The 22,743-nt window shown below is 45.1% G+C and overlaps 1 pseudogene; it reads right to left on the minus strand.

The window, feature by feature from the left end:
• Positions 1 to 1,727: 1,727 nt before the first annotated feature.
• LOC137229565 (homer protein homolog 2 pseudogene) lies at positions 1,728 to 21,542 on the minus strand (annotated as a pseudogene).
• Positions 21,543 to 22,743: the final 1,201 nt, after the last annotated feature.

Consider the following 22,743-nt stretch of genomic DNA (forward strand, 5'->3'; position numbering starts at 1 on the left):
TCAATCAAAAGATTTAGAGTGGGGCTTCCCTGGTGGCGCAGTGGTTGAGAGTCCGCCTGCCAATGCAGGGGATACGGGTTCGTGCCCCAGTCCGGGAAGATCCCACATGCCGCGGAGCGGCTGGGCCCGTGAGCCATGGCCACTGGGCCTGCACGTCCAGAGCCCGTGCTCCGCAAGGGGGGAGGCCACGGCAGTGAGGGGCCCGCGTACTGCAAAAAAAAAAAAAAAAAAAAGATTTAGAGTGGCTGAATGGATTAAAAAAACAAGACCCATCTATAGGCTACCTACAAGAGACTCACTTTAAATGTAAGGACACACAGACTGAAAGTGAAGAGATGAAAAAAGATATCCCATGCAAATGGAAACCAAAGGAAAGCTGGAATAGCTATACTTATATCAGACAAAACAGACAATAAAAGACTGTAATGAGAGATAAAGAAGGGTGTTACATAATGATAAAGGGGTCAGTCCAACAAGGGACTATAACATTTATGTATGCACTGAATGTGGAAGCACCTAAATATGTAAAGTAAATATTAACAGGCCTAAAGGGGGGAATAGACAGCAACGCAATAGTTGTAGGGGACTTTAATACCCCACTTACATCCAGACAGAAAATCAATAAAGAAACATTGGGCTCAAACAACATGTTAGAGCAGATGGACTTAACAGATATTTATAGAACAATCCATCCAAAAGCAACAGAATACACATTCTTCTTAGGTGCACATGGAACATTTTACAAGATAGCTTGTATGTTAGACTGCAAAGCAAGACTTAATAGATTTAAGAGAATTGAAATCATATAAGCATCTTTTCTGACCACAATGGTATGAAACTAGAAATTAATTACACGAAGAAAACTGGAAAAGTCATAAATACGTGGAGATTAAACAACATGCTACTGAACAACCAATGGGTTGAAGAAGAAATCAAAAAATACCTTGAGACAAATGGAAACAAAAATGTAACATACCAAAATTGATGGGATGCCGTAAAAACAGTTCTAAGAGGGAAGTGTTTTTTTTAAAATACATTTAATTAAACAAATATTTATTAAGCACCTACTTTGTGCCAGGCACTGTGTTATGCACCCTCACTGCATGCTGTCCACACAGCATGGTAATCTCAGAAATTAAAACCAAGAAAAGGAAAGTTGTCAGAACCCTACAAACTGGGGGCGGGTGGAAGCAGGCAGAGTGCATATAGGCGATTCCCGTGCCAGAAAACACACCCACCAGAAACTTGTTTTCTTTCTCGGGACAAGTTTCTGCTAAGTGGTTGTTTTAAAGCATGTCTGTATATACTGAGAGGGAAGTTGCTGTCACCACACCCCCATACGCTGAGGCTTGATGGACATTCGAATACTATGAATGCTACTCAAAAACAGGAGGTGGAAAGGGTATTTATATTTGGATTAGAAAATACTCTTTCAGTTCATATGGTTGCAACAGCCCTTAAGAAAGATATAAACATCCCTGCCCTGACTGCATAAACGTTTAAGGTAGACCTAGTTCTGGATTCCTGAGTCAGAATTGTCCAGTTGTCTGCAAACTTGCAAGGCCAGAGAAGCGAGGGGAGATTTCTGTTCTGGAGAGGAGAGAGTGGACGGCATCCCTGGTTTGGAAACACGCCAACCTGCATCTGCATTTACAGAAGCAACGCGAATGGGAGGACATCCTAGTGCTACTCTGTCTCACGCACACACTGGGGACTCAGAAATGGTCCTAGTGGTTGGCGCCCAGCATGGAGAGGCCCCTGCGGAAGTTGTGCAGGTCGTCAGTCTTCCCATCCAGCACCTCCAAGAAGCTCTTCAGCTCCACCTTCAGGTGGCGCTGTCGGTACTTACTCTTCTCAATGTCCGTCTTCAGAGAACACACGTTGTCTTCTAGGTTCTGACTGTCTGCTGCCTCTAGTTTCTCAGCGATGTATTCACACTCTGACCTGAGTTGTGGAATGATTTCACTTTGTTTTTGGAGGTCTTTCAACTTCGTCTCCTTTTCTCAGAGTTCTGATTCCAGCTCCTCAACTCTTCTCTTCAACTGGATAGTCTTCTCGTTCTCTCTGTTTATCTCACTGCATTGCTCTTCCAGCTCATCAAATCTTGTTCCAGAGCTGGTCGTTCTCATCGTGGCAGAGGGAGAACTGCCTCTTCCACTGCTCCACGCTGGCTGCTGAGTCCTGTAGTGCCGTGGTCAGCTGGGTGTTGCTAGGAGGGAAGTTTATAGCAATAGATGTCTATCTCAAGAAACAAAAAAAAGTCTCAAACAACCTAACTTTATACCTCAAGGAACAAGAAAAACAAGAACAAAGTTGAAAGTTTGTAGAAGGAAGGAAATAACAAAGATTAGAGTAGAAGTAAGTGAAATAGAGACTAAAGAGGCAATAGAAAAGATCGATGAAACTAAGATCTGGTTCTTTGAAAAGATAAAATTGACAAACCTTTAGCTAGACTTACCAAGATAAGCAGAATACATAAAATAAATAAATAAAATCAGAAATGAAAGAGGAATGAACAATTATACACCAAAAAATTGGACAACCTAGAAAAAATGACTGATAACTAGTAAGGAGATTGAATCCATAATCAAAAATCTCCTAACAAACAAAAGTCCAGAACCAGATGGCTTCACTGGTGAATTCTACCAAACATTCAAAGAAGAATTGATACCAGTCCTCTTCAAACTCTTCCAAAAAACAGAAGAGGATCGAACTCTCCCAAACTCATCTTATGAGGCTAGCAATATCCTGATACCAGAACCAGCTAGGGATGCCACAAGAAAAGAAAATTCCAGGCCAATATCCTTGATGAACATAGATGCAAAAATTCTTAACAAAATATTAACAAATTGAATTCAACAATCCATTAAAATGATCATATACCATGGTCCAGTGGGGTTTATTCCAGGGATGCAAAGGTGGTTCAACATCTGCAAATCAGTCAATGTAATACATTAACAAAAGGAAGGATAAAAACCATATGATCATCTCAATAGATTCAGAAAAAGCATTTAACAAGATTCAACATCCATTTCTGATAAAAACTCAACAACTGTAGGTACAATTTTTACTTTGTAGAAAATATTTTTCTTTATAGAGAAATTTTTTATAAACATAAAACTTCTTTGCTGAGACTTTCCATTTCTTCATGTTTTTCAAGAAAGTTTGTAATTGCTTATTGAAGCATTTTTATGATGGCTGCTCTAAAATTCTTGCCCCATACTTCCAACTGCCAGTTGAGCTTGGCATTGCCCTCGGTTGTCTTTTCTCATTCAAATTGTGGTTTTCCTTGTTCTTGGTACGACGAAGGATTTTCAACTGTATCCTGGATATTTTGGTTATTATGTTATGAGTCTTAATCTTATTTAACTCCTCTATTTTTGCAGGAAGTCACCCTTTTCAGGTTTAATGTATACTTTCAGGCCTACTTTTATGGGTTAGGGTTCCAAGGTTTAGTTTTTGGAGTTCTTGCATGGCAGCGAGGTCGGCGTGCTTCCACTGGGCCTGGGGCTCTGCATGGCACTGGCTGGAGGTGGAGAGACTCAGGGCTCCATGACGCTTTCTCCCATAGGTGTCTGGTGGGGGAGCCCACAGCACCAGCTCTGTTGGGCCTCCCCTCTCCCATCCTTGGGCCCGAGGGCAGCCTTTCCTGTTGTCTGCCTGTTTTGTCGATGCCTAGTGGCGATTCAGATTGCAGGCCCCTGCGCCAGCCCTGATGTGGGAGATAAAAAGCAATGCCGGGACATACAACATGTTCTCAAGTCCCGTGGCCCCAGGCTGCCTGACTTCTTCTTTCCAGCTTTCAGGATCCTTTAATGAGCGTCTGCTGGATTATGTCCAGGGAGGAGGAACTGGAAAAGGGAGTCCACGCCATCCATCCTGTTCTGGAACTGGAAGTCCATTTCCAGGAGGTTTTCCCATCACAATATTTTCTCTCTAAAACAAGGAGCCATGATGGCTCCTAGATGACAGCTTGGCAGATGGCAACCCACACAAATGGCACTGGGGCTTGAGGCTGCCGGAAGGTTCCCAACATTGTGAGGGGAGGAGAGAAGGCAGGCAGAGAGGAGCTGGGAGAGGGGTGCGAGGAAGTGGTCCAGAGCATCGTGCAGCTACCCAGCCTGCTGTGACCCCGGCCCCACAGACACCCCCCCACCCCCGCGTCTGCTGGGGCACAAAGCACAGCACAGTGTGGAAAGTGCAAATGATCTGGGATGGGGGGACAGAGGGATGAGGAAAAGGAAGAGGGAGACAGTGAGTGAGGACAGGAAGACAGGCTGCTTAGGGAGCCTCAGCGTCCATCCAGCGTCTCCTCACGGACCTGGGGGCTGACATTGCTCGCGGGAGGCTCTCGCGATCCCCGTCCCCACCCCCCGGGCTCAGGGACCCCTGCAAGCAAGAAGGGAAGGCAGAGCCGGGCCTGGGGCCAGGAGGAGCGTGTGGGGACGTGGGGTCCCCAGGTGGCGCAGGAGGAGGCCACTTTTCTCAGCCGTTCCAGTCCCAGAGATAAAAATACCAGTTTGCAAAATCAGCTGCTAATCTTGTTGCTAGGTAGAGTTCAACCCCAGAATTGCCATTTTGTGCTAAGTTTGGCTGAACAGCTTTTCCTGGGAATTAGACTCAGACACAGGCCCAGGGCTTAGAGGGGGCACAAGGAGACGGGTGCTTTGCTCATAGCCTTGCGAGGGGACAGACCAACAGACAGGGTGTGTGTCACACCCAGACTGTGGAGGGACAGTGGCCCCGTGGAGGAGTCCCCACTCCACGGGGAGCCTGTGTGGAGGCAGCACACGGGGCTGGGGGCTCCCAACGGGGAGGGGCTGGGGGCAGGGGATACTGCAGTGAGCACCCTTGGGCACCTTGGGGGCGGGGTTCCTGAGGTGCAGGCTAGAACCCAGCCCCTCCAGCTGAGGACCCGGGGACCGGAAGCCCTAGGGAACTGTGAGCCCTGGAGGGGCAGGGGAGAGGGTTAGGAGCCAGGTGGAGGGGATGAGGCTGAGGTGCTCTGCAGAGAAAGGCCTGGAAGATACATGGCCACAGCAAAAGGAGGCATCTTAATGACTGTAATTAAAATGCCAAGGCGGGTCTGCAGCGGCCAGGTGGTTGCTGAATCCTGCTGAAGAGCTGCAAGTGCCTGAGACCAGGGGCCGCAGGCCAGCCAGGCCTCTAGGGCCTCTGAGCCAGGAGGTGGAGGGCCATGCCCTCCTGGGAGCTTACGCTCTGGTCCTTCTCCTTCCTGGCCTTATGGACCTCACGGGGACAATTGTAGGACCCTCTCCCCAGGCTGCTTTGTTCGTCTGTTGGTTTGCTGGTTTTGGCCACATTGCGTGACCTGGCCCCCAGCAGGGAAAGCGCTGAGTCCTAGCCACTGGACCCCAGGGAGCTGCCTTCCCCAGCCTGCATTCGCACCCAGCTGCATTCTGCTTCCTCTGGGCCCCTGCTCTGCTGGGAGGCACGAAGTCAGAGACGGCTCAGGGCCCCTGGGGCCTGGTGGGGAACCCGAGCTTCCCGGGCAGAGGCCCACTGGGGGCCACACAGCAGCGGCACCAACCAGACTGGCTCCCGCCCTCTGCTCCCAGCCTAGAGCCTGGGTCATACGGAGGGGGCGGGGGGTGGCCCAGGGACCCATACACAGTCTGTCAGGCACAGTCCTCACCCCGTGTCTGCCGCCTTCTCCTTTCTGGACCCGTTGTCAACAGCCTCTGCCTAGGAAGGCCACTAAGGTTGCCTCTCCAGGGCCCCTGGGAGGATGCTGACACCCGTGCCCCTCCAAGTGCAGGAAGGGCTCCCTAAAACGTGACATTGCAGAGGAGAAAGAATCCTGGGCTTGGGCCACGTGTTTGATTTAGAACACAGCCCTGGCAGTGCAAGAGTCTGGCCGGCAGCCACTGGAGGCCACGGGAGGGCAGCATGTTTTCTCTCCTAGAAGCAGGAGGCGGGGCTGCCAGGCCTGTCCCCCTCCTAAGGGGCAACCAGCTGTTCTTTTTGTTTGTTTGTTTTAATAACAGCTTTATTGAGATATAATTCACATAGCATAAAATTCACCCTTTTAAAGTGTACGATTCAGTGGTTGTTAATGTATTCACAGAGTTATGCAACAATCACCACTGTCTAAATGTAGACTATTTTCATCACCCCAGAGAGAAACCTCCTACCCATTAGCAGTCACTACTAATCCCACCCCCCCATCCCCAGGCCTAATCACCCACTAATCTGTCTGTATGAATTTGCCTGTTTCATAGGATGAAGTTGGACCCCTACCTCACACCATACACAAAAATTAACTCAAAATGGATTAACAACCCAAATATAAGAGTTAAAAGCATAACACTCTTGGAAGAAAAAACATAAATCTTCAGAACTTTGGATTTTATATTGGCTTCTTAAATATTACACCAAAAGCACCACCAACCAAAGAAAATTAGATAAAGTGGACTTCATTAAAATTAAAGGTTTTTTTTTTGTTGTTTTGTTTTTTTGCGGTACGTGGGCCTCTCACTGTTGTGGCCTCTCCCATCGTGGAGCACAGGCTCTGGATGCGCAGGCTCAGTGGCCATGGCTCACGGGCCTAGCGCTCCGCAGCACGTGGGATCTTCCCGGACCGGGGTACGAACCCGTGTCCCCTGCATCGGCAGGCAGACTCTCAACCACTGCGCCACCAGGGAAGCCTGAAAATAAGGTTTTAATATCCAGAATGTAGAAAGAACTCCTACAACTCAACAACAAAAAGACAAATCAACTAAAATATGGGCAAAGGACTTCAATAGACATTTCTTCAAAATAAATATACAAATAATCAATAAACAGATGAAAAGATCCTCCATGTCAATACTCAATAGGGAAGTGCAAAAACTACAATGAGATACACTTCACCCATACTAGGATGGTTATAATGTTTTTTAGAAAGGCAAATAACAAGTGTTGGTGAGCATGTGGAGAAATTAGAACACTTGCATATTCCTGGTGGGAACGTAAAATGGTGCAGGTTCTGTAGAAAACAATTTGGTGGTTCCTTAGAAACTTAAACATAGGATTGCCATATGACCAAGCAATTCCACTCCTAGATATATGCCCAAATGAATTGAAAACAGGGACTCAAACAGATACTTGTGCACCATTGTTCACTGCAGCATTCCTCACAATAGCCAAAAGGTGGAAAGAACAGAAATGTCCATCCACTGATGATTGGATAAACAAAATATAGTATATCCATACAACGAAATAGAAATGAATGAATTTCTGATATAGCAGTTCACCCTTATCCATGGCTTCACTTTCCAAGGTTTCAGTTACCCATGGTCAACTGTGATCCAAAAATACTAAATGGAAAAATTTTAGACAATTCGTAAGTCTTAAATTTCTGCCATTCTGTGTAGTGTGATGAAATCTTGTGCCATTCTGCCCGAGATCCCCAATCACTGACATTGTCTGCTCCTGACATTCAACCACTGACATCATCATGGCTCGATGTTCCAGGATCACTCCAGTCAGATGATCCTCCTTCTCACATATGGTCAGAAGGTCAATAGTAGCCTGATGCTACATCACAATGCCTACTTCGTTCACCTCATTTCATCTCAGCATGTAGGCATTTTCTCATGTCACATCATCACAAGAAGAAGAAGAGTTACTACAGTACGATAAAATATTTTGAGAGACCACAGTGACATAATTTTTATTACAGTATACTGTTATAATTATTTTATTTTATTATTGTTGTCATTCTCTTATTGTGCCCAATTTATAAATTAAACTTGATCATGGGTATGTCTGTATAGGAAAAAACACAATATACATAGTGTTCAGTACTATCTACAGTTTCGGGCATCCACTGGGGGGCTTGGAATGTTTCCCCTGTGGTTAAGGAGGGACTACTGTACATGCCACACCATGAATGAAACTTGAAAACGCTATGCTATGGGAAGTAAGCCAGATGAAAAAAATGGCAAATTGTGTATGATTCCATTTATCTGAAATATCTAGAATAGGCAAATTCATAGAGCTAGAAAGTAGATTAGAGGTTATCAGCAGCTGGATGGTGGTGGGATGGGGAGTTACTGGTTAATGGCTACAGAGTTTCTGTTTGGAGTGATGAAAAAGTTTGGAAAGCGATAGTAGTGATGGTTGCACAACATTGTGAATGTACTTAAATATCACTGAACTGTACACTTAAAAATGGTTGAAGTAACTTTTATATTACATATATATTACAATAAAAACAACTTAAATTTTTTTCTATGTATTTCCGTTCCAGGGGATAGACAGATTGCCTGGACAAGTTAGTTTGCCTCTCTAAGCCTCAGTTTCCTCATCTGTAAAATGGGACTGGACATAATACCTATCCTATGAGGTTGCTGTAAAAATCGAATGACATAACACATGTAAGTACATAGCACCAAGTTTGGCACGTGATAAGGGCTCCTTAGGGGGCAGCGGTCATCATTAGTTTGTGTGTGTGTGTGCGCGCGAGAGAGACAGAGACAGAGAGAGAGAGAGAGAGAGAGAGAAACCTGTTCAGTTTCCAGTTTGATGCCATCCCTTCCTCGAGTTACTACTTCCAGCTGTGGTGGAGGACTTGGCTAGACCACTGCCTTCACTGAGAACAAGTAGAAAATCCAGATGAAAAAATTGGTTTGAAGGCATCAGACAGCTGCAGACAACCATGAATTGAGGAGCCAAGTTTCCAAAGAAAAGAGAATTGGAGAGATGTGAGCTCGTATTCTGCACACCACTTACATCTCCAGGTGTGAACCAGTTCTTGGCTTAGAGTGGCTAGGAATCTGAGCATGGGGCTACTACCTGAGAGGCAGGGAAGCCAGTAGAGTTCTCAGCAAGTTCCTGGAGAAGCAGAGAAAATTTTAATTATAGTGCTGACAAAATAGCCAGCACTCAAGAGGCTGGAAGCCCCAAACTCAGATGTTGCCCCTGAAGCATTTGCCTATATATTTAATGCACATGATGAGAGACTAAGAAGCTAAGAGTGGAATTTTCAACAATCTAATGGTTATGAAGAGACAAAAATTGGAATTTAGGATCTGGGTTGGGGCCTGGGGAGGGCTCCACCCTAGGAATGGCCATGAACCAAAGATAGAAGGAGGCATAAAGACTGAAATCCTGCTTCCTGTTACTTTGGATTAAGATAGTCTGCCCACACTCTAGCTGCCTCCAGAGGATAAGATGAACACTCTATGGAGAAAGGTAAAAGAACCCAGAACCTCAATCAATTGTCATGGACTGTGTCCAACATTCAATTATAAATTATAGACATACCAAGGAAACCTCAGATGACTCAGATCTTGGGGTTATCAGACAGACTTTAAAATAACTTTTTAATATTTTAAAGAAAATAGATGATTAGATGAAGAATTTCACTAGAGGAAAAATAAATAAATAAATAAATATATATATATATACATTTTAGAGCTGAAAACACAATAATTGATATTTACAGTACAATCCGTGTGTTTATGATAGGACACGAGAGAACAGAGGATTAATGAAAGTTGACTGATAGGATTAGTAGAAGATAGGACAGTAGAAAATATCAAGGCTGATGCACAAAGATGGAAAATACAGAAAATAATGCAAGAGATACATGGAACCTGTTGAAAAGTTCTAAAATGTGTACACCGGAGTCCTAGAAAGAGAAAGATATTGGAGCAGAAGAAATATTAGTGGACATAATGGCTGATAATTAAAAAAAATAAATGAATGCTATCAGTCCACAGATTCAAGATACTCAATGAACCCCCAAGCAGGATAAATACAATGATAATCTTAAAAGGAACCAGAGTAAAAATAAATAACCATAAAGTAACTTCAAAGGAGTAACAATCAGACATAGCAGAGTTTTCAACACAAATGAATAATCAGAAGGCATTAAATAACATTTTTAAGTGCTGGAAAAAATAACTACCAACCTAGAATACTATAGAATTTGATAGGAAAAATATTCTTCAAAAGTGAGGGTGAAATGAAGACACTTGAGGAAAAATAAAAAACTTAAAAATGAGAGCCTTCATTGGCAGATTATCTACACTTAAAAAAAAAAAAGTACAGGGAGTTCTTTGGGCAAAAAGATAATCCCAGATAGAAAGATGGAAACTGAGGAGGGAATAAAGAGTAATGGATGGAAAGGGTAAATCTAAATGAATAGTGACTCTATAAAACAACAACGATAAGGCCTTCTGAGGTTCAAAATGTACATAAACCCATGGGAGTACAAGTTAACAATTCTGATAGTACTATAATAAGCAAATAGATGGTGGATGGTGGTAAAAAAGGAAAGAGAAAAAATTTTTAAATAGAAATAAGTATACCTTGAGCCCTTTGTTTGTGCTGTGCCAAAGACAAAAAGGGGAAACACAATGTAGCTCTTCCCATATGATTGCATTCTGCTATGTTTTTTTGCTTTTGTATTTGATCTTCCCTTTCTGCATTTAGTATTCCCTACTCAACCTACTGAGTTAATTTGTACTCCTCTAAAAAAGGAAGGAAGGAAGGAAGGAAGAAAAGAAAGAAAGAGAAAGAAAGAAAGAAAGAAAGAGAAAGGAAGGAAGGAAGGAGAAAGAAAAAAAGAAAGAGAAAAAGAAAGGAAGAAAGAATAAGAAAGAAAGAAAGAAAAGAAAAAGAAACCTATTCTCTACCCCAAAGCTTGGCTCTTATCATGGAAAGCCAGGCTTTCAATAATATTGCTTCAGCTAAAGTTTATAAATTAATTCAGGTAGTAATGTATTTCTTGGTTCTCCACTATAATTACCTTTTCCATGAAGCAGTGACTATCACTGAATAAATGAGAGAAGGACCCAGGCAACAAAAATTTTAGGGAAAGAAAAGGACTATGTAAATATGTAAAAATAAAATGCATGACAATAAAAACAAAAGAACTAGGAAGGTTGGAAATGGAAATAGAGAGTTTTAAGGTCTGGGAAGAGGTTTAAAAAAAAGAGTGCTAATTTATGGTAGACCCTAATACCCTAATAAGTAAAGGATGCATATTGTCATCAAGGGTAACCACGAAAAGAATAATAAAGGCATGTAAATAGTAAATAGTAAAATAATAGTAAAGGAATGTTTACAACACAGGGAATATAGTCAATATTTTATAATAACTATAAATGAAGTATAACCTTTAATAAGCGTGAATCACTATGTTGTACACCTGAAACTTAAATAATACTGTACATCAACTATACCTTGATACATTTTTTTTTAAAGTAAAGGGATGCGTAATTAACAGGCTAATAGATGGGAGACTGGAATAATAAAAAAAAAATCCAAAAAAAAAAAAGAGGCAAGAAAGGAGAGGATTGAAAGAATATAAAACAGGTGGGATAAATAGAAAACAAGGATTCACATAGTAGGTATAAACTCAAATATATCAGGAAGTACATTAAAGGTAAAGGGACTAATTACTCCAAGATAAATACTAAGACAGACTGGATCAAAACAAATTAAACTGGTAACTGCCTGATGGGGTGCCGCCTAGACTCGGAAAGGGCCGCAGAGAGAAGTCTGATGTGGCCTCCAGCCCCTGGGAAATCAGAATGCAGCTGGAAATGGAGCTCCTGGTGAAACAGGAGCTGGAGGACTTGTACCAGCATCATCATCACACACTGCAAAGCTACAGTAATTACCCAGGGTGGCCTTAGTCAAGAATAGACAAATAGACCAATGGGGGCTTCCCTGGTGGCGCAGTGGTTGAGAATCTGCCTGCTAATGCAGGGGACACGGGTTCGAGCCCTGGTCTGGGAGGATCCCGCATGCCGTGGAGCAACTAGGCCCGTGAGCCACAACTACTGAGCCTGCGCGTCTGGAGCCTGTGCTCCACAACAAGAAAGGCCGCAATAGTGAGAGGCCCGCGCACCGCGATGAAGAGTGGCCCCCGCTTGCCACAACTAGGGAAAGCCCTCGCACAGAAACGAAGACCCAACACAGCAAAATAAATAAATTAATTAATAAACTCCTACCCCCAACACCTTCTTAAAAAAAAAAAAATAGACCAATGGAACTGAACTGAGTCCAGAAACAGGCCCACACATGTATGACAACATTAACACTTGCTTATAAATTGGGGGAAGAAGAGTCTTTTCCAGAATTACTGCTGGGTGAATTGAATGCACGTATGGAAAAAAACTTGATGTTTATATTACACACACACACAACACACGTGCACATGCACATACACACTCTTAATTCATAAGGATTGTAGAACTAATTCAGAGGGAGAAAGGATAAAGTTATAGGAAAAAGACATAGGAGAATATCTTTATGACCTTGGGGGTAGGTAATAACTTCTTAAATAGGATATAAAAAGCATAATGCCATGGAGGAAAAAATTGATACATTTAATCACACTGAAATTAAGAACTTACATTTATCAAAAGATACTATTAATAATGTGCGAGAAGGTGAAAAGCCAAGCCACAGAGTGGCAAAAGATATTTCCAATGCATATATCTGACAGAGGATTCTGATCCAGAATATTCAAGAATTTCTACAAATCAGTAAGAAAAAGACAAGCAACCAATAGAAAAATTGGGGAAAACATGAACTGCACTTCACAAAAAGGGATATCCAAATGGCCCAAAAACATATGAGAAGGTGCTCACCCTCAGGTTATCAGGGAAATGAAAGTTAAGATCACAGTGTCACATGCACCCACCTGAACGGCCCCAAATCTTACAACACCAGTGCTTACTAGCTAGACTGTAGAGCAGCCAAAATTCGTATATTGTGTTGGTGGGAATGTAACTTGGTACAACCACTGTGGGAAGAATTGGCAGTGTCCATTAAAGGTGAGCATACTCATCCCCAACGACCCAGAAATTCACTCCTAGGTATTTGCCAAAAGAAATGCACACACTTTCACCGAGACATGAGCAAGGATGTTCACAGCAGCATAATGGATGCAGGAACAGTGGTATAGTTGCATGGTTGAAGATAGTGTGGCAATGAAAATGTTTCTAGTCCTAGACACAGAAACATGTTTGGACATCACATGGTATTGAGGGGGAAAACCTGGACACAAATGAGAAAATGCTTCACAGCTCCAATTGTTGAAACCTCACAAACAGTCCATACTAATCTGTGTTGGCAAAGGTTGCTATAGCGGCTGTCACAGTGGGGGTGGGGTCGTAACTGGGAGAGGATAGGAAGCATGCAGCCATTGTTTTGTTTCCTAACCTGGGTGCTGGGTGAAGGTGGAAGTTTTTTGTGGGTACATACTTGTGATTTGTGCACTTTTCTGTATATATGTGATACCTCAAAAAAAATAATTATTTAAAATAATTATCTTTCTTGAACTTTGACCCATTCTGTTGCCGTCTCTTCCTCCTTTTTGCCCCAATGAAGATGCTTCTTATTTAAATGTTTTTTAAAAATAATCTCGAATTTACAGAAAAGTTGCAAAATAGTACAAAGAGCACCTATATGCTCTTCAACCAAATGCCCCAATTGTTAACACTTCACTGCATTTGCCTTATAAATCTGTTTCTCTATGTATTTTTTCTGACTCATGTGATAATAAGCCATAGGCATGATTCTTCATTATCCCTCCATGGCCCTGTGCAAAACAAGAGTCCTCTCCTACATCAACCCAGTACAACTGTTAAAATCAGGAAATTATTCTTGCTCCAATATCACCATCTAATCCCATGCAAATGTTGCCTGTGGCCTTAATAATGTCCTTTATAGGCTCAGCATTCAGCCCAGGACCCCGAGTTGCATTTAGCTGTTGTGTGTGTTCAGTTTCTTTCTGCCTAGAGCAGTTCTCCAGTCTTTCCTTTTGGGCCTTGAAATTTTTGGAGAGTTCAGGTCTGCTGCTTTGTAGAATGTCTCGTTTGTTTTACTTCCCCTGTGTTCCTCATAAATGATGCAGAGGTAATGCTGCAATGTCAATTTGTTCCACTCTGGTGATGCTCACTTCTGTTGTGTGGGTAAGATCGTGTCTGCCAGGTTTCTCCACCTGTGCTCTTCATTCCTTCCTGTAGATCTGAGTTTCCACCTGGTGTCATTTACCTTAACTGTAGTGTGTGTCTTCTGTCAGTGGACTCTCTTAGTTTTGTTTATGTGAATTTATTTCAACCTTTTTTTTTTAAGGACATTTTTACTGGATAAGAATTTGGGGGGGCTGATAGCTTTTCTCTTACAGCACTTTGATGATGTCATTTCATTGTTGTCTGGCTTCCATTGTTTCTGGTGAGAAGTCTGTTATAATTCTTATAATCGTTCCCATGTAAGCAACGTGTCTTTTTTCTCTGGCTGCTTTCAGAATTCTCTTTGGTTTTCAGAACTTTGTCTGTCTGAGTGTGGTTCTTATTATATTTATCCTGATTGGGGTTTGTTGAGATTATTGGATATGTAAATTGATGTTTTTCATCAAATTTGGGAAGTTTTTAACCATTGTGTTTTCATTCATTCTGCCTCAATTTCACACTCTTTCCTTTGAGACTCCAATTATACGTGTGTGGGATCATTTTATATTGTTCCACAAGTCTCTGAGGCACTATTCATTTTCCTTCAGCCTTTTTACTCTCTAATCTTCAGATTAGATCATTTCCATTGATCTATCTTTATATACATTTTCCACTTGGGGACTGAAATTTCCAATCCATTCACTGATTAAGACCATATCTTTCTTTAATTCTTTGAACACAGTTATAATAGCTGCCTTAAAGTCTCTAAGTTCAACATCTGGGTCATTTTGTGTCCAGTTTTTCAGCTTTTGTAGATTGCTTTTTTCTTTCCTGGGGATCATATTTCCTTTTCCTTTGTATACATAGTGATTATTTTTTAATTGACTATGGACATTATGACTAATATGTTGTAAAACTCAACATTCTGTTAATTTCCTCTGAAGAATTTTGACTCCTGCTTTGTAGGCAGTTCAGTCACTGGCTGATGACCTTGGTTTTGTGCTTTGTTGTTGCAGATCCTGGAAAATCTGAGGTGTTTCCCAAGGCCCTCTAATTTAGCATGACCCGATCCTGCCCAGCCTATATGCACAGACTGGCTCTTGGCCAAGGACTTGCAGGTACGCACGTGGAGTTCTGGGGACCTGCACACAGCTCCCTCGTCTCCGGCATCCTGTCCCACATACTCCCACTGCTTCTCTGCCCAATCTGATCTTTACCTCAGCAGGTCCATGTGACCTCTGTGCCACAGAGCTGAGTGATTGTAAGTTGTCCTTCTCTCAGGGATTCAAGTCTGGCCTGTCTGTCGCCTATGGCCTGAAAACAGTTGTCTCATACATTTCATCCAGTTTTATGGTTATCTCTGGTGGAAAGGTTATTCTGGTCCCAGCTCATCCACAGTGTCTAGGCATGGAAGTCACAAGTAAGCTTTTTGATGGAGAAGGTGGCACTTATCTCCACCCGCTGCCCCCACACCCTCCTTGAGACATTGTGCCCCAGCCACTGGACCCACCACCAGTGTTCTCTGCCTGGACACTTCTCAACTCTGGCTTCCAGGACTCTTTCCTCTCCTAGTTCTCTCACCCTCAGCTTTCTCCATCTGATCTCTTTGATCAACCCTTCCTCAGACCGTCTGCTCAATGCAGGCTTCCCCCGGAGACCCATAATTGGCCTTTTACTCTCTTCCTGGCGACGTTCACTATGGCTCCCACCCTCCTCCTTCTGATGATTCCCTGGTCTGTACCTTCAGTTTCCATCTTTGCTCTGACCTGCAGGTCCATCTTCACCTGATGCTGCAGGTGGTGGTGCCAGGAGGCCCTGAGTGGAACTTAATGCCTTTACCCCAAAGCTGCTCCTCTCTCGTGTCTTCCCCCAACCCTGCCCCCTCAGAAGGAGTGGTCATGCAGCCCTGCCCCCACCCCCAGCCCTACTCATTTCTCCCTTGCAATGGCCACCAAGTCCTGATTCCAAATGGGTACCTTCTAGACCCCTGCCAATAATGGTAGCTATTATTAATATTGTTAACATTAACACCATGAAGAAGGTGAGATGTGCAGTTTCCACGGTGTGGCCCCTAGCAGCTTCTCTTGGGAGTTGAGAGAAAGGGGAAGCTGTGGAGGGTTCAGGAGACCCTGGGTCCTAGGATAGGACCAGAATCAACATGGCCCCCCTGCAGAACCCTGGGCAGAAAGCCCTGGGCACCAGCCACTTTGATAGAGACTCAGCCAGGTAGGAGCAAGGGAGCTGTGGTGGTGTGAGGGGCAACCTGCCTGGGGACCGGCCGCAGTCGGGGCTGCTCTGGAGCCTGTGCACACTGACTGCTATGAGGGTCCAGGACCACCAGCCAGCCTGCCGAGACCCCAGCTGAGGTCCTGCCCTCCAGCTGTACGGAGAGGGTTTCTGTAGTCACCTTCCTGAAGGAGAAGGAGCCTCCTCCTCTTGTGACTGTCCTATATGAGAGCCCGCAAACCCTAGTGGCCTGCCAGGCTTGGGGGGATGCTGTGCAGGAGGGTCAGGGACCGGGGAAAGGGGCAGGAGGGCTGTGTCCATGGTGTGAAGCTTCTGGTCCACCAGGAAGGCCAGGTGCAGGCAGCAGCTGGTGGAGGCCAAGGCACCCTGGGCTGGGGCCTGGGCAGGAGTGAGCCCACTACACTCTGCCGGCCTCCTGGCAGAGTCCACCCGCCCCCTCTTCCACCCACTGTCCTCAGGACCCCTGGGTGGAGGGAGCCCAGAAACCTGGGAGACCCCCATGTGATGACTGCCAGAGCAGGAGACGCTGCACACGGGGGTGGGGGGCACCTCAGAAGAGGGCCGGGGGGGGAGTCCTGGCAGGATGAGGGAACGTGGCCCTCTGGGGAGAGTTTAAAGCGTTACCTCCCCTCCGCTACCCGAGACCCACGTTTCTGGGGTGTGCGAGGAGGCAGCATGCTCAGAGGTAGGCGTTGCTTCCCTGGGGCTAAGGCCTGTGATCTTAAAGTTCTGTTTCCATCGTTTGGACCCTTTCCGGGTGGCGCTGCATGACCGGCTGGATCACTTGCCCCTACGCCTTGGGAGGGCTGGGGTGCCCCCAACCCTTACCGCTGTTGGCCCTACAGCTCAGAGCCCAGTGTCCTCATTCGCAAAGAGGTGACCATGTGCCCGCATACGGAGGGCCACGGCTACACTAGCACTTGAGTCACCCTGGCTGTTGGCCGCCTGGCCGTGGCCTGACACCTCTGAGGGAGCGCATGCCTGCAGTGCCCCATAATTACGGTGGCTGTGTGCAAACTGCATTATATTTGGCTCCCCCCACGCACGAGGCTCTTGTCTCCACGGAGCTCTCCCTCCCCACGTGTCACGTGGCCCGGCATCTCCATCCCCTCCTCCGCGTATCTGCCAGGCCAGTCCCAGCGGGGGGTGATTTGGGTTGCTTCCAGTTTTCTGGGTTATAAATAGCACTGCTATGCATGTCTTTATTACAAATCCTTCTTTCCTCCCAAACCCTGAATAACCGGTGCCCTGCGAGCACATCCTTCCAAACCCTCCTTGCTTCCCGGCGCGTCCCACCTGCGCCACGTAGACCCTCACTATGGACGGTTGCCTGGCAAGTGGACAAAAAGGCACCAGGGGCAGGAATGCAGCCCCTTCCAGGTTCATGGGCATAAACAAACCAAACAAAAACTAAAGGAAGGAGCACCCAGTATTTCCTGATGTTTTAGTCCTTTAAATTTAGAACAAGCTCCTCGTGCACCTGGGCAGAGGCTGTCAGGTGCCCTGGGCCCTGGTCATTTCCTGGTCAGGGCTGTTGGGTTTGTTTACTTACCTGTTTTTTTTCATATTCTCATTGACTTTTAAAAATAGTACAAATATAATAAGTGAAAACATTCTTATTGTGCAAAGTTCACCATAGTTTTTGCATTTCTTCTGTGGTATTTTACTTTTGAGTCTCTATGAGTCATTTGTATTTTCGTAGAAAATTTTCCATTTCAACTACGTTTTTCCAATTTATTGGTGAAGTTCTGTGCATAGTGTTCTTTTGTAACCTTTATCTCTTTATTTCATTTTTGTCCCCCATTTTAACCTTTTTGGACTTATGTTTGTTATTGACCAAACATCAAAAATTTGTCTATTTTACTATGAAAAATTTTTTCAAAGATCCAGCTTTTGGTATTACTGGTTAGTTTTACTACTGGTTGTTTTTTATTTCACTAGTTTCTGTTTGGCATTATCAAGCTCCTCCCTTTACCTTTCTTGAGGTTGTCATTCTTTTCCAGTGTCTTCGGCTGTAAATCTTAGTTTATTCTCAATCTCGCTTGTTTTCTAGTAAGTCAAGTTGGCTCATCTCCCCTGAACACTGCTTGGCTGCATCTCACAGCATGTGAGCCATGGTGGTCACTTGTGTCCGTTTATAAGTTTCATTTTTGTAGTTTCTAATTTAGATTTCCTGCTGAGTGGATGTAATTGTCTTCCTGTAGTTATTTATTTTTAATGTTATTGCACTGTTGTCACTGATTCCTGCTTTTGTAGAATTTTTTGAGACCCTCCTTTGTCTGCTACTTGGCCCATCGCTGGGACTGTTCCATGTGACTAGAAGAACATGGTTCTCCACACGTGATACCAACATTTTGTGTAATTTTATGGTGACCAAAGAGGAAAGTGGGGAGAGAGAAATTAGGAGTTTGGAATTAACATAAACACACTATTGTATATATAACAGATAACCAACAAGGACCTATACTGTATAGCACAGAGAACTATGCTCAATATTTTGTAATAAGCTATAAGGGAAAAAAATCTGAAAAAATACATACATACATATACATAATATATATCTCTCTGTGTATATATATATATATATATATAAAAATCACTTTGCTGTACACCTGAAACTAACACAATATTGTAAATCAACTATACTTCAATAAAAATAATCAATCAATACTATTATAAAGCTAAAAAAATTTTAGGGGTAATTTACATACATAATGACATGTCACGCATATAAATTACATTCACATAAAAATGCACTGATTTTAAGTGTTCAGTTTGCTACATTTTTGACAATGTATACACTTGTGTAATCACAAAGAAATACAGACCAGTTCTACCACCCCAGGGACTTCCCTCGGGCTGCTGGGAGTCAATCCCCACATTGCCTGAGCAGTGCAGCTGCTTTTCTGATTTTTATAACCATGGATTAGTTCTAGAATTTTGTAGAAATTGTATCCTGCAGTGTGTGTTCTTTGTGTCTGGCTTCTTTTGTTCAACTTTAGTTCCAAGAGATTCACTCATGTTGTCAAGTGTATCCGTAGTTGTTCTTATTTACATACACTGATCTGTTTACCCTGCCCTCCCGTGTGTGGACATTTACGTTGCTTCCAGTTTCAGCTACTATGAATAGAGCTGCTATAAACATTGCTGTACAAATTCCTTTTTTCTTCTTTTGACATACAATTTTTTTCTTTTGCGTAAATACCTACGAGTGGAATTAGTGGGTCATAGGGAAGGTATTTGTTTAGCTTTGTAAGAAACCGTCAAGCAGTTCTCCAAAGTGGCTGTCTCTAATTTCTGCACATTTTCGTTTATAGTGCTTTGCGTCTGTTAACAATAGTAAATCCTAACAGCTATTAGGTATCAGCTCCTGTCACAAAGCAGAGACTCCCAATTGGGATCAGAATTAGATCCCCGAGCTGGTGTGTACTCAAGCCCTTGCTCTTTCTGTAGCAGTGGGCTCTGCAGACATTGGCTCCTTAGGACTGACACCTGGAGAACTGGTGGGCTGTGCTCACGGGTAAGGTGGCAGAGACCACCGCTTGTCCCCCCTCCAAGATGCCTTCTCCCCTCTTCTTCAGTGACGGATCCCCACATTTTAGCTGGGTCAAGACCTTTTCCCCAGCATCCTTTGCAGCTAAGTGAAGTCATGTGATAGATTATGGCCAACGGGTCATCATGGGGAGGGTCATGTGGCCAAAGCTGACAAGGGCACTCTGTCCATCCTCCCTTTTGCTATCTGGCCACTAGGAACACGGATTTGATGGTTGGGTCTCCATGTTGGGGTCCCGGGAAGAGGACCTGCCCCTAGTGGTGGAGCAGAGCTGTAGGCAGCTGGGTCCCTGAAGGCTACATGGAGCCGAGCAGCCATGACCGTGACCACCAGGGGTGCCACCTCTGGGTGCCTGGGGAGAAGGGAACAAACGTCTGTTTCCAGGCAGCCCCTAGCTGTTGTACCCAGGTTCTCTGTATTAGTGCTGGGGATCCCAGGCCTGCAGCCACTTCAGCATACCCTTCAAGCATGTGGGGGGAGGGCAAGCAGGTGAGCACAGGAGGGACCCGAGTGCAGGGTCTCCTGACTCACGTCAGGAGGCAGTTTCCACATGACAAGTCCCTAGTGTCCATGGCGAGGGAAATGCGAGCTGGGCATGGCTCCCTGGCCCCTCCTGGCCATGTGGGACCCTGGTGTCATGCTGCCTGCCCCGCCGGCCTGAGCAGCCCTGGTTGATGGAGACCCCTGTGTGAGCATGTGGGAGGGAGCATCGCCTCAGCAGGGGTCCCTGCACCCTGAGTGTGAATCTCCCAGACAGACCGTGCTGTCTACCTTGTGCTTGGATGTCTGGAGAGAAAGGAGGAGGCCTGGAGGGTTTGCGCCCTCATGTCCGTGGGCTGAGCCCTTGGAAAGGCCAGGGGACGCTGCCCATGTCCTACGGTTAGCTTTATTACTCTGTCTGTTAGTCATTCAGGTGGCTTAGACTCCCTTGGAGGACTCAGGTACCAAGCAGAATATGCAGATGAACAAATGACAGATGTGGTGGTGCCTTTGCAGGCACTCTCTCCTCCGTCCTCTTCATTCCTTAAACACACCAGCTGGTTCTGGCCACAGGGCCGTTGCACAGCTGTTTTTTTCTGCCTGAGATGCCCTTTCCCCCTATACTAGTGTCTCTCTGCCATTCAGATCTCAGCTTAAATGATGTCACCTCCTCAGAGAGGACTTTCCTGGACACCCACTCTGAAGTTGTCACCCTGTCACCCTCTTTGCTTTAAATCTGTGTAGAGCAAATATCACTACCCAATGTTTTCTTGTTTGTTCCTTGTTGGTATTGGGTGTAAGCCCTGTGAAGGTGGCAACCTTGCCCATCTTGTTCCCTGGTGTGACACAGTGCCTGGGCAGAGCTGGACACAGTCGGCACACACTCACTTCATGCACAAGGCCAGTAGTCACCCTTGAGCAGAGTGTAGTGATTAAAGGCACCAACTATAAAGTCAGGCGACTTTGGAAGCTAGTACTGATTTTTGCCATAGATTAGCTGTGTGATCTGAGCCCAGTTACAGGTCTGTGCCTTGGTTTCCTCATTTGTAAAAGGAGGCTAATGATAGTCCCTATCTTGCAAGGTTGCTATAAGTTTATATGAAGTGGTGGGTGTTGGACCTTTAGAAGAGTTTCCATAGTGTAGTGGGTACATTGTAACTTGTAGCTATGGCCTTCATCATCATCATCACCACCACCATCACCACCACCATCGCCAAATCACCACCACCATCACCACCGTCATTACTACCATCACTATCATCACCATCATCACCACCACCATCACCACCACCATCAATCACTATCATTACCATCACCACCATCATTACCACCATCACCACCACCATTGCCGTAATCACCACCACCATCACCACCATCACTACCATCACCATCATCACCATCATTACCACCACAATTACCACCATCACCACCATCATCACCATCATCACCATCATCAATCACTAACATTACCACCATCACCACCATCATTACCATCACCACCATCATTACCACCACCATCACCATCACCAGTCACTATCATTACCACCACCATCACCACCATCACCATCATTACCACAATTACCACCATCATCACCATCATTACTGCCATCACCACCATCACCATCATTACCATCACCACCATCATTCATCATCACTACTACTGCCTCCATCACCATCACCACCATCCTCACCATCACCAACATCACCACCATCATTGTCACCATCTCCACCATCACTGCTGCTATCACCATCCCCACAACTATCATCATCATCATCACCATCACCGTCATCACCATCCCCACCACTACTACCATCATCTCCCCACATGCCTGCCATAGTGTCCTGCATGGACTGCCATGTCAGGGCCAGGTGATTGGAGATTGATGAACCCCTGCTCTGGGGTACGGCAGCCTGCTCTTCCAGGCAGATGGCTAGGACTGGGAGAGGTGGTGGCAGTGACATCCCTCCCATGACAGCAACCCCTGGAGGCAAGGGGCATAGGGGAGGCCATGGCTTTCCTGCGAGAATGAGCCCCATGTGCAGCACTTTTGGCTCTGCAGATGTGATGCTTGCTGCCATGGTGACCGTCCTAACAATAACCTCCCAGAACTGATATTCCCCACATCCATCCCAGCTGCCACCTGGGAGAGAGAGCCCTCCTCACTGACGAAAACCAGCTAGAAAGGATAAGGTGGGAGGTGGACATGACGTGGAGGTGCGGGTAGAAGAGGGCCCTTCCTGCAAGAGGGGTGAGAGGCCAAAGCCAGATGAGAGGGCTTCTGGGGTCTGGAACTCCAGAAAGCATCATGGCTGGTAGCCCTTCTCCCTTCCAGCTTTTCCACTGTTCTGGGGAGGAACCCTCTGGGTCTGGAGGTGGGGAGTGGGTTGTCCTGTGAGTGGAGTTGAGGGGTTGGGCTGTATAGGCAGGGACCCTCTGGGTCCCTTTGGTAGCTCAGTCATTCCTCACTGTGGTGCCCTGATCACCCTGCCCTCCCTGCTCTCCTCAGGGTCACTCGGTGTCATGCCTTTAATGTTCCAGCCCAGAGG

Source organism: Pseudorca crassidens, chromosome 8 (genome assembly GCF_039906515.1).
Source record: "Pseudorca crassidens isolate mPseCra1 chromosome 8, mPseCra1.hap1, whole genome shotgun sequence".
NCBI classification, from domain to species: Eukaryota; Metazoa; Chordata; class Mammalia; order Artiodactyla; family Delphinidae; genus Pseudorca; species Pseudorca crassidens.